This window comes from Pongo pygmaeus, chromosome 11, assembly GCF_028885625.2.
Source record: "Pongo pygmaeus isolate AG05252 chromosome 11, NHGRI_mPonPyg2-v2.0_pri, whole genome shotgun sequence".
Lineage (NCBI taxonomy): Eukaryota > Metazoa > Chordata > Mammalia > Primates > Hominidae > Pongo > Pongo pygmaeus.
The window spans coordinates 113,530,940-113,547,485 of NC_072384.2; the positions used below are offsets into that span (position 1 = coordinate 113,530,940).

The 16,546-nt window shown below is 34.8% G+C and overlaps 1 protein-coding gene across 9 annotated transcripts in view; it reads right to left on the reverse strand.

Annotated features, from left to right (window-relative positions):
• IKZF2 (IKAROS family zinc finger 2) overlaps positions 1–16,546 on the reverse strand; it is a 153,163-nt gene that overhangs the window by 130,317 nt on the left and 6,300 nt on the right. The window lies entirely within an intron of this gene.

Sequence of the window (16,546 nt, forward strand, 5' to 3'; positions counted from 1 at the left end):
TTTTTTTTTTTTTTGTATTTTTAGTAGAGACGGGGTTTCACCATTTTGGCCAGGCTGGTCTCGAACTTCTGACCTCAGGTGATCCACCCATCTCGGCCTCCCAAAGTGCTGGGATTACAGGCGTGAACCACCACACCTGGCCAAGATAAGTTTTTTAATCGTTGTTGTACTACTCTCTCCCCATGTGACTTTCGCCTCAATGTACAGGTTTCTAAAATAGAGGGTTTAGAATGAACACTACAGTGTAAAACACTTTGTTTGCTTTATAGACACACACAGAGAATTCTATTTATGGAAAGGAAAGAACAAGGAGTCAGTTCATCTGTGAGTCCACATTTATTGTCTATTACATTCCTGGCCCTATTACATGAATGAACAAGCCAAATGTTCCTCAAGTGTGTGTTGGGAGAAGAGATAAATACATAAATTAAATAAATTCAAATACTATTAAGTATAATAAAGAAAATAAAACAGGATAATGTCATAGAATGCCTGGAGAGGGGCTTATTTGTCTAGGATGCTCAGGCAAAGCCTCGCCAAGGAGGCGACTGTTAAATGGAAATAAGAAAAGAAGGAGGCTTTCATGCAAAACTAGGAAGAAAACGTGTCTCAAACCAAAGAAACAGCAAGTACAGAGGTCCTTAGACAGGAATGAACTTGCCATGTCCGGGAAAAGAAAAAGGGAAGAGGTATTAAAAGTTCAGTGAACAGGGAAAGAATAGAGAAGAGGAAGTCAGAGATGGAGGCAGGGCCACAGCCTTTAGGACCTTACAGACTTTGGAAAGGAATTTTAGTTGTACTCTAGTTTCAATGGAAAGCTTTTGTGTTTAAAGCAATGAATTATTATAATCTGATTTGGGTTTTAGAAAGTCAGGCTCTGTCTATTGTGTGGAAAACAAACTATAGAGAAGCAAGAATGGAGGCAGGAAGACCAGTTAAACTGTTGCAATATTTTAGGCTTAAGGTACTAGGAAATGATGATAGACTAAAGTTACAGTAGCGGGTCTGGTGAGAATTGTTTAAATTCAGGATGTATTTTAGAAGCAGAGCCAAGGATTTCTGATAGACTGGATGTGGGATTTCCTTTGAGGAAAGAAACAGTGCTAGATGCAGAGTTGAAAGTCATCAAAGCATCTACAGTATCTAAAGAAATAAACTGAGAAAGAGAGAGGAGGACCTGTACATAAAGATATATGGGCTGCAAACAGATGAAGGTGAGTAACAGATGTTTTCTGCTCACTAAGTAATTGGCGGCTATTGATTATAACACTTCTAATGAAGCCACACCTTCTCTATTTCTTCTCTTTAGATAGGGACACTAGATCTTACTGTTCTATCAAAAGCTTCTAGTTTTCTGATGTCCTCTAACTGGATCATTTCCTTTATCCCACTAGCCAGTAATCTAGAAAATAAAAACACTTGGTAAAAACAGAAACTCAGAAACAAAAACTAATCACTAAGCTAGGGTCTCTCACAGGCAGGAAAGAAGTCAAAATGCCAAAGCATGAGAGCATTTTAGAGCAATAAAATGCTTTGTTATAAACTGACAAACACAATTAATAGACATCAGTCATCAAAGCTGTGCCTACCTAGAGACGTGATCCTGAGAACACAGTAAGATCCAAAATATCCATAAACTTCACACTTGAAAAGGAAGCATTTGGGGAAGCACTGAAGTTCCCCACCAACCTTAAGACCCACCCAAGCAGGGAAAAATCAATTTTAATTGTGATTTAAAATAATCTTACTAGTAGCTGAAAGTATTTTACAGTAATTCAAAGGAAAAAAATGTCACGCAGAAAATTACAGATTGATTACCACAAACAGTTCTTTTTGGCACATAAATGCATATGACTTGATTATCATTAAATTGCTACTAAAAATATATAGATACAAGCTTGAATTTTCAGTTCAGTTAAGATTAAGTACATTGCTTTCCTATATATGCCAGTTAGATATTATGGGCTTAATTCACAGAACCGTACGCCAAGCAAATTATATTTCATGAGCTTCCAAATAACACAAAATTTTGTTGTAACGTTAAAGAAAAAAAAAAAACAGTGAAAGAGATACAATAAAAGATTCCTTCTAAGAAGATGATCTGTTACAATGTAAACAAAGAGAATACATGGTATTCTTCAAGCTATTAAATATACTGCCTTATTTCTTGCAGCTATAGGAATGATTACAAACAAATGCTTGTAAAACCAGATAATGATTGCTCATGTAACAAATTGCTTGGACATATTTAAGCAAATATTTCTAGTAAGAATTAAACTGAGGGGGAATGTAAATGTTGGGATAAAACTGGGGGAAATATCCTTTGTAAAGATTGTGTATATGAACCCAGGTACTGTTACAATAATCATAGACAAATGTGATAATTATCACAACTCCTCTAAGAAAAGGGAGGTCTGGCTCACAATCTGGCATAAACAGAACTGTCTTAACAGTTTTAAGGAAGAGCCATTTGATTTATAGGATTCTAAATGATCTTTGAGATTTAGCTACTGGATTAAAGTTTATTAAAAACAACATTAAAATTACATGCCATTTTCATGTATATCTACTAAATGACTGATTTATTTATAACTTGAAAGATTTGGATCATAAAGATCAGAAATATTCATTACTCAAAATAATAATAGTAACAATAACTTTTAAATTGTATCTTTAAGATTTTCCAATAATACCTCTGACCTGTTTGTATATACATTTCAAGATTCTCTAGGTATCCCTTAAAGTGTTTTATAAAATCCATCTCTAAATTCTAGAGTGACACTGGCTGAAAAGATGTATATTTTGAAGCCATGTGAAGCTTTTGAAGCCATGTACTTGAGAAGCTTTTAGTCCAATGTAGTATTCTGTTTGAATGAGAGTTGAGAAAAGAGTTAAAAGTTGTCTAAGCTAGAGCCAACGTTAGAGCATTTATTTTAAAACTGCCTTCTGGGTAAGACTAGCTGGGTGATTTGGTCTCTGGTATCCTCAACACAGATAGCATAACTGAAGTAACCTGTGGGGTTAATCTGAATAACAATGTCTGGAATAACTGAGAGATGTCTCTAATGCATTCAGTCAATCAGATAACCAACACATAGGGATATTAACTCACAATATATTTTAAAATAAACAGCAAATCTTCTTAATTGAGAGACTACTATGTATAAGACACTGTGTTAGCTTCTGTGGAAAAGATAAATGAATATTTCTTAAATTATTTCTTAAAATGTATTAGGCCCTGTGATAAAAGCTTTCCTCAGTTTATTAACCCTCACAACAACTCCAAGAGACAAGCACTAACTTTCCCTATTTTACAAATGAGGTCATGGAAACTAAAACACAGCATAGGAAAGATACTATCCCAGTCAGTTAGGTGCTAAAAGTCATATTCTGTCTGCTACCCTCAGGCTGCAGAGATTACAAAGTCATTTTCCCTGCCCTCAAGGAGTTTCCAGTCACACAGAAGAGATAAGATGCACTCAAGAAACTAAGCAATGATAAAACAGGATAGGAGGTGATAAAGGCATACAAAAAAAAAGATCATTTGGAATTAGGGATCAACTGTCCTGTGCCTATGACAATAGTAACTCTGACCCAAAAAAGGTGAAACTTCAGTCATGAAAATGTCTGTTTATGTGTATTCTAATGTGAAATCCTTTTAAACTGAATATTCTGTTTTCTCCTTGATTCTACACAAGATAAGAGAGAAAAAAAGAACACTGCTGGGGTATGTATATGTGGTTCTGAGAATTCCAGATATGCAACAGAGACATGAATTTAATGTAACACATATAGCACCATAAGTATGAAAATTAATAAAATAGGAACACATCTAGTATACAAGTAAATAAGTCCATCCTAAAAACTCACTCTGGACAAGGTCACCTAGGGAGGTACACCAAGCAGCCAAGACCTGCCAGCAAACACATCTTCTGAATTGCCATCCTCAAATGAAATGCATTACTACCACTTAATTACCATTTCAATTATACCCCTCACAAACAGAGTAGGTTTATGTGTGATTCAATTTAATTAGGTAATTTTACTTTCATTTCTTCAGTAATTGATTTGAATACAACAGAATTAATAATTGTCTCATATCTGCATACACACTTCTTTTCAAACAAAAATTCTGAGTCTGTCTACCTGACAGCACTCAAACAGATGAAAAGCAGAAATATTCAGTAAGTGATACAGATATGTTATGTTCCATGCAATGCTTTGGACTAATTTTTAAAATTATTGTTGATTAAAAGCAGACTAAAAGCATGTCCTTCCTAGAAGACTATTTGATATATGTTTGTGGGACCTGTTTCTTAGTTATTACGTAATTCAACTTTTTTCTCATATTCTTTTTATCTAACAATAAAATAGGAGCTATCATTCTGGCTAACTTACCATGAGCCAGTCACTGTTCTGGAAGCTTTACATATATTGTGTCTAATGCTTACCACTCCTCTGACAGAGAGCAATACCCCCTTTTTACAAATAAAGCTGAGATTCCAAGAGATGAAATATCTGTCTAGGGGCTGCACATTTGACATATATTAGGTCCCACTTCTTTATATACCACAGAGGGAGAGAAACAGGAAAACTTGCTCAATTCTGTAATTTTTAAAAACATGTTTATTGGCCAGGCACGGTGGCTCACGCCTGTGATCCCAGCACTTTGGGAGGCTGAGGTAGGCAGATACTTGAGGTCAGAAGTTCGAGACTAGCCTGACCAACATGGTAAAACCCAGTCTCTACTAAAAATACAAAAATTTGCTAGGCATGGTGGAAGGTGCCTGTAATCTCAGCTACTCGGGAGGCAGAGGTTGCAGTGGAGCCGAGATCGCACCACCGCACTCTAGCCTGGGCGACAAAGATATACTCCGTCTCAAAAAAATAAATAAATAAATAAATGTTTACTATTTTCCAGTAATAAAATGCTAAGTACTATCAAAAAGAGTAGATTACTCTGACACTGGTTGCATAAATATTAAGCTCAAGTTTTGATAAGCACATTCTATGCTAGATGTCAAAGCATTTTGAAAAAAGTAACTTACAAATAAAATGGTATTCTTAATAGACTTAAAATTTGTTTTTTTCAGCAAGTTAAACATATACCCTGATCTTTTTATTATTATTATTGTTTATGGGCTTAGTAAACCTTTTCTTCAACAATGATACACATGTAAAGTTTATCTCACAACTGATCAATTTTTACTACAGTATTAAAACAGATTAATTTTTTAAAAATGTCTCAATGGGTAAAAGCCAACCTGAGCCTTCTAAATAACAGAGTATGATCTCAAGAAAGTCTTCTGGAACCCTCAGTGCCTGTGTCTTAGACACTTCAAGAGGAAAATGGAAAAACCAGAGATCAGAGAACAAAAACTGGATGCAAAACCCCATCTAATCTGCTCAATATCAAGCTCCTTCTTCATTGCCACCTCCCAAGAGGGGGAAAAAAAGCAGAGAAAGTTCTTTCTGGCCGCCTTACAGTCTCCCTAACCCCCTTCCAATCTCCTTTCCCACTAAAGTAAAGTAAAAAGACAACTGAGGGGCAAGATCAAAGTTTACCGCATCCGTGATAATTTAGGAATATGACCAGTTAGGCTATCTCTCACACACACAGTATAGTACACAATCATTTTTGCAAAAGATAAAAGCAATAGATTAGTCCAAGATGGCCACTGATAATAGCACTGGTTTATAACTAATATAACTTAATAACTAGGCACCACTAACTTTTATCCTGCTTTAATTGGCTAATTGTTCTAGAATCAATCCCTTAGGACCCAGTTCTTTTAACCAATCTATCCCCATCTCCTACTCCCTGGCTTTCAAATATCTGAAGAAGTATGCTTCTTTCTACCGAATCTAAATGCTTATTCATTTAGCTTCTACCAGAAACCATTCTAATCTTATTGCCACATTCCTCATCGCTTAAGCAGGCAGCTTCCTTGATTCACTTATAAATTCTGATTTCTCTTTATTTATTTTTTTGTTAAGAAAGAAAAAGGGGAGGAAAAGATGCTATTTTTCATTTGCTCTATTGCTCTCTCCAGCGGATCTTCTAACTCAAGTGGAGTCTGTGGCTTGTCCTCCACTTCTGAATCTGTTATTTTTATTCTTTCTTTCTTCTTGCTCCAGCTTTCTTCTATGCTCTCTATACTTCACAGCACTGCTCTTTCTTTTATAGGCCTTAAGTTATTTTCACAGGTCCTACCTCCATTAGCAACACACCAGAGTTGTCTTGCTAAAAATAGTTTCTCTTTAATAGTTTTAATGCAAAAAATTAGCAACATTCGATGGAATTTTAAATTGATGAATATGAAAAAGAGACTAAGGCTCTTTTTTAAAAGTAAACTTGTTTGTTACGTGCAGGATAGAATTGAAAATCTATGTTTTAACTCATTCTACTCTGATTTCTTTTGCCATCAGATGCCACAATGTCTCCTTAATATTGATATGTCATTTTAATATTTATATGTACATTATTTAGTGTATGACACTTCATGCTATGAATGAATATTACTCATAAAACAATTCAGAGTATATAACATTATTTGGAAATTCCACTGTAAACAACCTAGCTAAGTGTGGTGGCTCACACCTGTAAACTCAGCTACTCAGGAGGCTGAGGCGGGAGGATCACTTGAGGCCAGGAGTTCAAGACCAGCCTGGACAACACAGTGAGACAGTGAGACCCTGACTCTAAAAAAAATTGTTAAAAATTAGCTGAGCATGGTGGCATGCACCTGTAGCCCCAGATACTTGAGAAGATTGCTTGAGCCCAGGAGTTCCAGGCTGCCCTGAGCTATAATCGTGACACTGTACTCCAGCCTGAACAACAGAACAAGACCCCATCTCAGGAAAGGAAAAGGAAAGAAAAAGGAAAAAAGGAAAGGAAAGGAAAGGAAGAAAAGAAAGAGAGAGAGAAGAAAGGAAAAGAAAAGAGAAGAGAAGAGATGAAAAGAAAAGAGAAGAATAGAATAGAATGCCGGGCGCGGTGGCTCACAAGCTCAGGAGCACGAGACCGCCTGACCAACATGGTGAAACCCCGTCTCTACTAAAAATGCAAAAAAAAATTGGCCGGGCATGGTGGCGCACCTGTAATCCCGGCTATTCAGGAGGCTGAGGCAGGAGAATTGCTTGAACCCAGAAGGCAGAGGTTGCAGTGAGCCAGATCGCGCCACTGCACTCCAGCCTGGGCAACAGAACGAGACTCCGTTTCAAAAAAAAAAAAAAGAAAGAAAGAAAAAGGAAAGAGCCAGGCGCAGTGGCTTACGCCTGTAATCCAGCACTTTGGGAGGTTGGGGCAGGTGGATAGCCCGAGGTCAAGAGTTTGAGACCAGCCTGACCAACTTAGTGAAAACCTGTCTACACTAAAAAATAAAAAACTTAGCTGGACATGGTGATGGGCGCCTGTAATCCCAGCTACTCGGGAGACTGAGGCAGGAGAACTGCTTGAACCTGGGAGGGAGGGGTTGCAGTGAGTCAAGATCGCGCCACTGCACTCCAGCCTGGGTGACAGAGAAGGACACTGTCTCAAAAAAAAAAAAAGCAAAAGAAAAGAAAAAAGAAAGAATAAAAGAAAAAGAAAATACCTTATATTTTGACTAAATCTATAGTAAGATAGTATTCAATAAATCTGAAGATATCATTTGTACATGAAAATGCCCGATTTCAGTATTTATCATTGATGACAGCTGATCATTTTTATGAGTCTATAATTTTACTGAAATTTCAAAGTTAAACGGATGTAATCAGAGCTACTATCAGTTTTCTGGCTCCATACTTTCTTTTAGAGGATGGTTGACTGAATTCATTGGTCTTTTCTTTAAATTACACAAATAATATCTGAATTTGTTTTTTGTAAGAGACTTAAAGAATGTAAAACTATTTAGAATAAAATATAAAACACCCTGTTTACCCTCCGATATCCCAAAGTCAACTATATCAAGTTTTGACGTTTCCTTCTTGTTCTTATTATTTGCTTTCACACATTCACACGCATACACATGCACATATATGCTTTTAAAAACATAAATGGCATTATCATATACATAGTGTTGTATGAAATCAATTGTCTAGTTAACTATAGCTTCTCTGGCTGAAAAAATATCTTTTCAAATTTGTTACAGGTATTGTACTCAAAATGTAACACCAACTAAAACTATTCAAATGTATCCCCAAAAATTTATGCAAACAGCGTTACTATGATTTATTTATGTAAAAAATAATTTATTTTTAATTGTGTTTTGTTGAGGTACGGGGGTGTTTCTTTTTGTTTGTTTTTATTTCCAAAAAAAATTAAATCTAAAACTATCATTAGGTCATTAATGTGTCATAATTCAGACAGATGGCAGTGTGTAAATTCATGCTTTGAGAACTTAAAAATAGCAGACTCACAGAAAAATCTCATATTTCTTTTTATAATTCTCAGTTATGTCCAGACACAATCTATTCCTGCTTTCAAGTAGTTTTCAAAAATGTAATAATGTAATAGAAGTCATTTTACATTTCCAAATACTACATTTGAGTCAGTGTTTTTAAGGCGTAAGTCATTTTAAAGCAGTACACAGAAATGATTAGGTACCACCTATTTTTAGTACCTAAAAATTATTGAATAGCTCAATTTTCAAGCTTTAGATGATATTTGGGTGATCTGAGCAACCATTTCTAATAGAAATAGACCTTTTACAATCAGGAATTAAACATACATCCTCAGCCCTAAAACCTATAGAAATGCCACTTTTCAGTCTAAAAAGTAACAGATGTATTGAAAATAAAGTCATCTACTTCAGACCATCTGAATAATAAGCATATTGGCATAAGTCTGATTAGAAGACCTATAAGATATTTCCATATGTAAATATTACTTGTTAAAATGTGTATTTTTAAACAACAAAACAAGGACATTTATGAAAATGGCCATCAAAGAAAAAACATTTTATATACTTGTAGAAGAAATTATGCCTCTTTAGAACTCAACCAGAAATTCTCACTGTTAATTCAACTGAAAACAGAGCAACGTAGTACCCTAGCACTTCAAAATAAGATCAAGCCCTGCATGTTGAATGTCTTAGTAAGAAGTAGGTAGAGCTGACATAGACAAGTGTAAGGAGAACTACAGCTTCAATGATAATGAGAGCAATGACAAAAACGTCAAAAGTATAGACACCCAGAATGTTAATTTATTAGAATGTGACTTCACACTGATTAATTATACACTCATCAAAATATCTGGAGTGCATAAGAAAAGCTAATTGAAGCATTCCATCTTGTACATGCTACTAAAAACAGAGAACTGGCTTTAAAATTACAAGTATATGGAATTAAATCTGTAACCTTAAATGTGCTATATCAAGATATTAATAGTAGTAATGAAGATGATGATGGTGGTGTCATGGAAACATCTACATTAACATTCATGTGGATTCCACTGAACATGGTTGCATAGAATCAGAAAACATAAGAACTGTTTAGAAACTTAGAGATCAGCTTTTGGGACCAATTTGAAGATTACAAAATCTTTTTCAGAGTGAGACACTATAAAAATAACACATCCCCAAACAGAGAAAATCACAAGTAAATTAGGATTTTTGGATTATTTCAACAACTAAGAAATCAAGTTTCCAAATTTTTTCAAGTAGATCAGAAGCATATTATTTAAACAGACATATGTAATATGCTAATCTTAAGTAGTTCCTTCATTCAACACATATTTACAGGGCTCCTACAATGCATACAATGCATATGCTAGGGATGAAGAGGTATGACCATTTTCCCCAAAGATTCACATCTGGAAAACCTGATTAATTTCTTTATAATCAATGTGTGGCCCCCCAAATAAATCTATATGCTTTAAAAAGTTACTTAATTCACACTCAGTAATTAAGACAGCTTTCCTACTAACTAACACGAAATACAATAGTTTGCTATAAAATCTCATTTGCTGCGGTCAGATCACTTCAATAATTTCATGAGACTGGTTTGGTGTTTTTTTCCTTCTGACCTATAAACTGGAAGTGCCTCTATATCACCAGCTAACTTAAGGATCTTTCTTAAATGGTAGTGCTATTTTCCATCTTCATCTAAAATAGATATTAAGAACTCTTAAACTGCTGACCACATCACCTATCGAGATTTCTGTGAATGGAAGTTTCAATTTATGGCAATAGTAGTTGAAGGAAGTATCCTTTATGGGCACTATAAGATTGTCTTCATAAAGTTAGGCTATAAAATCAACATTTTACAAATTAAAGCAGAAATATAAATCACACTAAAGAAAATGAATGGATCCCAGGCCAGAAAGAACTGGTTGTAACCTGATTGTATGTATTAATATAGGTTACAGACTGAATCTGGGGGATTTCACTTAGGAAGCCAAGGGGAAAAAAAAAATGACTCTCAGAAGTATTTTGGTTGAATATAGATCTAGGGAATCTAAATCCATGCCCATTAAAAGGAGAGGGAACTGGACAAAGGACTTCAACCATAATTATCCAAATAGTAATGCTATCTCTATTGTGATGCTGAATATATTAGGTTATCTTAGTCTAATGCCATTAAACATTTGAATTATATAACTAACTCCCTTTATTCAGATTCTTTGCTCAGTAAATGACCTTTACTGATTACCCATATAGGTCAGTTCACAAGAACAAAATGATCTAGTCAAGCCAACTAGAGTGATCCAGCTCCTGTGTTTGTTGGTTGGATGTGTGTGTGTGTGTGCTTTATTTTTAATCAATATCTAAACATAAACTGGCATTCTGATTTTAAATATCAATTTTGTAAACTTGTTTAATGTCAGTCAACCTTGAGATACAGATCCACTCTAAGTGTGCCACAAATCTAGTTTCAGAACTTGCAAGGATGAGTGCCAAATCCTGCATTATAAATAATTTTGTGGGGAAATGTTATCCTCTGAGAACCTATCTAAGTGGCTGGTTGCCCTTTTGTCTGTTTCACTGTACATCCTCAAATTTACACACGTTTGAAAAACTCTTGGAGGTAAAAGGTGAGAAGCAGCTCATTAATCTATAATGGATATAAGTCACAGTTAGCACATCACACTCATTTACTTCTAAATGCAATAAGCAGTATTACGATCTCACACAAAATATCAATTCATTTGGACCCTTGAAGATAACATCCTTCTCTAGAAAACACCCCAAACCTATTTTTTGAGCCCCAGCACCAGCAATGCATCATACACAGTAAGTGCTTAATAAATGTTTGCTGGATCAATGATCGAAAGATGAAAAATATCTCTCTAGGGAGTTCTGAATCTCCACATACAGGAAATCTCAGAAGAAGTGTTTCTAGCATTAACATTCATTTGGAATTCTATGGTGTCTTGGGTAGTCAGCACTTACATTTTTAAGATGGAATTCTATAATAAATATTTTAGAATAAGTATGTTAATTAAGATATTGTCTATGGTATACTTTCCCATCTAGGTAACCTCATCCCAAGGGGTATGATATTATATTTTAAAAATATTAATTATATACAAAATCATTTTAAAATAATATATATTGTATCTGCATATCTATCTCAAAGTCTTCAAAAAGGCTCTGGTGAGGAGTATTAAATTCCTTAGCTATTAATGTGGCAGAACTGATCAGTGTTTAGCTAACAACCTGTAATAAGTATGTAATATTTTCAATAGCATATTTATTTATAAGGAAACAGGTTACAGAATAAAGATAGATCATTAGAATAGAGGCACTGGAGTATATGGCATACATTAATCTTATGATTTTTTAAAAAAACATAGAAGTTATGATATTAGATATACCACAAAATTTTGAAGAGCTTTTTTTTTTAAAAAATCAGTGAGTCAGTCACATCAATTAATTCAACTTCTGAGACCAGTATAAAGGATTCCATTAAGCAAAGAGTTTATTAAAGCCTGTGCACCTACAATTCAATATAGAATTTTGATTTAATGGGGCAATTGGGGAAATAAGGCCACTGATCAAATACTGAGAATTACTTAGACATGAATGTTTTCAAAATACAGTATTAAACTACTGTTACAGTAATATGGGCAGAAAAGTAACCAAACCATGGGCTAATATTAGTTTTCACTAATTAGGAAAATTCATACTTCAGTCTATATGCATGTGCCTAATTGCTATCCCCCTCCCAAATTGTACCCTACGGGTGCTTCAAACCAGAATTGAACTAAGCTAAATCTTTTCCAGGAAACCTGCTCCAGTATTTGCTATCTTCACTGACAGAACCTACCACCATCTATCCAGTAATTTAGAGGCTGTCATCCTTGACTCTATTCTCTCCTTAATTCTACTAAGCAAGTACTGTCTACTTTAAGATGCTAAATATTACCTAGATCCTTCTCCTTCCTTTTTATCCCACTACTGCTAGCTTGCATGACTTCTCACTCAATCATTGAAACAGGCTGTTAAAGATGCACCTGCCTAGAGACTGGTCCCCATCCACAATCTTTTTCCCCACATTGTAGTCAAATCGATCCATGTCAGTCAAAAGACTGAAGTCACCTACTTTGTTAAAACCATTGACTTCCATAAAAATAAAAGCCAAGTTTCCTCTCATACAAGATGCTCCATTATCCTGCCTTGATTAACTCTCCAAAGTCATTCCTGGCCTCAAATTCCTAGACTCCAACTTTATAGTCTAGAAATACCAATCTGCTTGTATTTCCCAGAATATTGCATGCTATTTCTCATCTCTTATTGTGGATACATTATTTACTGAAAAGGTCTTCCACTTATCCCCTAAATCCTATTCATTTAATAAGTCTCGGCTCAAGCAGTCTCTCCCTCTAAAAAATCTTTCCAAATGAGCACCACCTCTCATCCCCCATAATAATCAAGACACTAAGCTTACTACAGTAAAATGCACTATTTAATGTCTGTCTGTCCCACTAGAGTATGAGTTCCTGGAGGAAAAGGACTCTATACTCTTTATTCACCTTTGGATTCACCTTACAATACCTGGTACATATGAGGTATCCCACAAATATTTATTGAATTGATCAACTAGAATTGAACAGCAAAATGTCAAATGCTTATAATTAATAATTGCATTTAGGCCTACTTCAAATTTAGAACATCTAAACTACTACCCCCGAAGTGCACAATCAACAATTAAACCAATAATTTTATTAGGTATCATCAAGTGAGAATTTATGGTACTACCAGAAGCATCAAATGAGGTTAGATTTTAGATGAGGACCCTCTAAGAATTGATTCTCTGTAGAAATAGGTTACTCTATTAATATAATTTTTTTCTTTTGTTATTTGTAATGACTAGTATATCTGGAACACCAATAATATGCAGTGATTTGCTTTATATACAATCAAAACCACAAAACTATACTCAGGAATGTCCAGCGCCACCCCCCTCCCCAATTCTGACATACAGACAAACTCTATTTCTTTCTTAACCAAAATCTTCATAGATGCTTTAAATAATGGAGGGTTCCTGATTCAGTTTTTATCCTAAACTATCAGAAATCCCTATCTTTCTTCCCTGGACCTGTGCAATATACAGAAAAGAGCAAAAGACCCAGATTTCAAATAGATTTGGATTCAAAAACAAACCCTTTTTCTTATGAGTCATAGGTCCATAAAAAAGTAACTTGACTGCTCTGAGTAACAGCAGCAGTGATTATTTATTGAGTCTTGGCATGTGTCAGAAGTGGTGCTGAGCATTTTGCATACATTGCCTTATTGAAATCTCACAACAGCCCATTGAGGTAGGTATTGCTTATCCCTATTCTACGGATAAGGAAACTGGAGCTCGGAGATGTGAAGTGACATGGCCAAGGTCACACAGCAAAGCAGGAATTCTAACCCAGGCCAGCATAATTGCGAAGCCCATATTTTTAACACTCACAGTCTACTGCTTCTGAGCCTCAGTTTTAAGTGTTATAAAATAGAGTAATAACATGCCTACCTCACAGAATTGATGTGGAGACAAAGTGAAATAATAAGCATCTAACATACTAAGTGCACTCAATAAAGGATGCCCCTCTACCTTCTCTCACTCCAGTGGTGATTATAACATTTATAATAAAGGAAACCATCCCTAAATATTCCTTACCTATATCAAAACAGAGGTACATTGGGTCTCAATTAATTCGCAAAAGGAAAATACTAACAGGTCAATAAATTCATTTAACATAAACAGATAAGAAGAAAAAAGTAAAGAAAAACAATATATTCTACCTCATTTTAGGACTGGAACTCTGCTATTGATATTTCCAAATATTATAAAAATATGTAAATATTCAAAATATATCAATATATCAAAAGTTAGGAGAGAAAAGCACGGAACCCAGAGATGAAAATTCATTACGGCTTACAGGAAGACTCTCAATAGAACATAATCAATGATGTTACCTTTTTTTTAAAAAAGTACTTCTAGTGGGAAAGACAGATTTTGAACAAAGATAGAGATGGTAAGGATAATCTTTCCACCGTAAGTTGTTTTGTTTTTTGAAAACGGACTTTAATTCTCAATACTAAGCAGCCTAAAAAGATAGGGAGTTGGGAGTGGAATGAGGTGCAACGAAAAAATTACAGCATTTTTGCTGTTAATTACCAACAAATCTATACCTCCTTTACTTTCCTTTTTTTCCCCCTTTTTTTCTCTTTTGGTACATAGTTATGACATTTATCTCTGATAGCTGTAAAGAAATTAAATCAGAACTATTTTTATTTAATTCCCTAATAAATAAGAACCAAACGTAAAGTACATTGGGTATATACACAAACCTAAGTACGGTGACTTAAAACAGAAGATTTTATATCAAGCCCATCTGGTGTTATATTAGGGTGTGTCCTACAGAAATCCAAGCAAGGGTGACTGCCAAACTAAGCTACGGAAGACAACTCAGAAAGCTGGTAAGTCCCATAATATAGGCTCTATTTCAAAAAGTGCATTAGAACACCCACCTGAAAAGATTATCTGATATCACCCCACCCTCATAATAACTCTTCTATTTCTGAAATATTGTTTTTGTCACAAAAATATGGGCCAGTATTGGACACGGCAGATACCCTGAGAAGGTGACATTGTAGAGATAGCAGTTATCTAACTAACCCACAAGGTAATATCACAATTTTATGTCCCAATCCTGATAACTTCATCTTTCTGCTAAGTTCTCTAAGAGGTAAATTGATTTCTTCAAGCCTCAATTTCCACATATGGAAAACAGAAATCATAATATACTTCTGCTTCACTAGGTTCTAAAAATGGAAACTAGCTAAGAAAAAAATTAATGTGAAGCACTCTGAAAAGAATAAACTAGATTCCCTGACCTGATTATTGGTCAGAGCCTTGTAAAACTAGACTTACTACTTCTTCCGATTCCATACACGCCACCTGGCCATCAGACTGATAAATAGCATTGACTGTACAGTTGATCCACTGAAGAGCTTTAAAGTAATAGAAACAAATTTTGCATCCTGATGTATTTTCACACCCATTTAAGTAACTACCTGCAAAGTAAATTTATACCTAAACACTATAAAAAATAGATAAGAGAAATAAAATTAATTTAAAAATTTTGAACTTTAAACAATTTTCAAAATAGTCACCTGCCAGTATAGAACAGTCTGAAACCAATACTGAACAACTATGCAAGAACTGGAAATGAGCTAACCAAGAAACAGAAGGAATCACAAAGTAAGTTTCATCTGATGGGCCGAAATACAATATGGATTATTTTTATATTGTTCTGTCTGAGATGTCTGTCTCAGATTCTTAACTCCCAGATTCTATTTTTAAAAATCACTTAACACTATGTATTTCCAGTAGCCATCAAGGCATATACTGTCATCCCTGACACCGAAGATTGTCAGCAGACTCAATATGTACACTAATGATCTCAGGCAACAATGCCCATCTTCTTATCAAAGAGATCCTTATTCCAGAAGAAAAAGTTTAAAGTTCTCTAAGAAAATTCATTCAAAACCATAGGAAGTAGTCATTATAAAATGTTAGGATCACTAATACCTCTTACTTCTTTTTAAGTTTATCTTACATGCTAAATTTTAAAACCAAAAACTGTCAGGCATTATAACATTTTTAGTTCTCTCCCTCCCAAGTCAGCAGTGCTCTATTCTAGCACTGTCAAAAAATGATAGCTGCTGTCATTATTTTTATACAATAGCTGGCAGCAAGTTGCACAGAAACCCTTCATCTTAGAAGAGTTACCAATAGCTTAAACAAATGCTGGGACCTTAGAGTAGTACTGACCACCTTCCTAAAGCCAAAATAAGTGAACTCTCATGCCTTATTGATACTTTTCTGGCCAGAATGTTAGCTGTTTTATTTAAAAAAAAAAAAAATTTTACTTATTTTATTTTTTTAACTGTTTAAAAATAACTTTTTTCCTCCTTACACATATATTCCCATCCTCTCCTTCCTGCTACTAGAAACTGTCTTAAAGGTTTTCACATTTACTTTTAGCTTTAACACTTTCAATCAAAATTGCAATTCTGTTTTTGGAAGCAGGCACCCTCCAGGAAGTATATTTGAAGATATTAAAAAATGC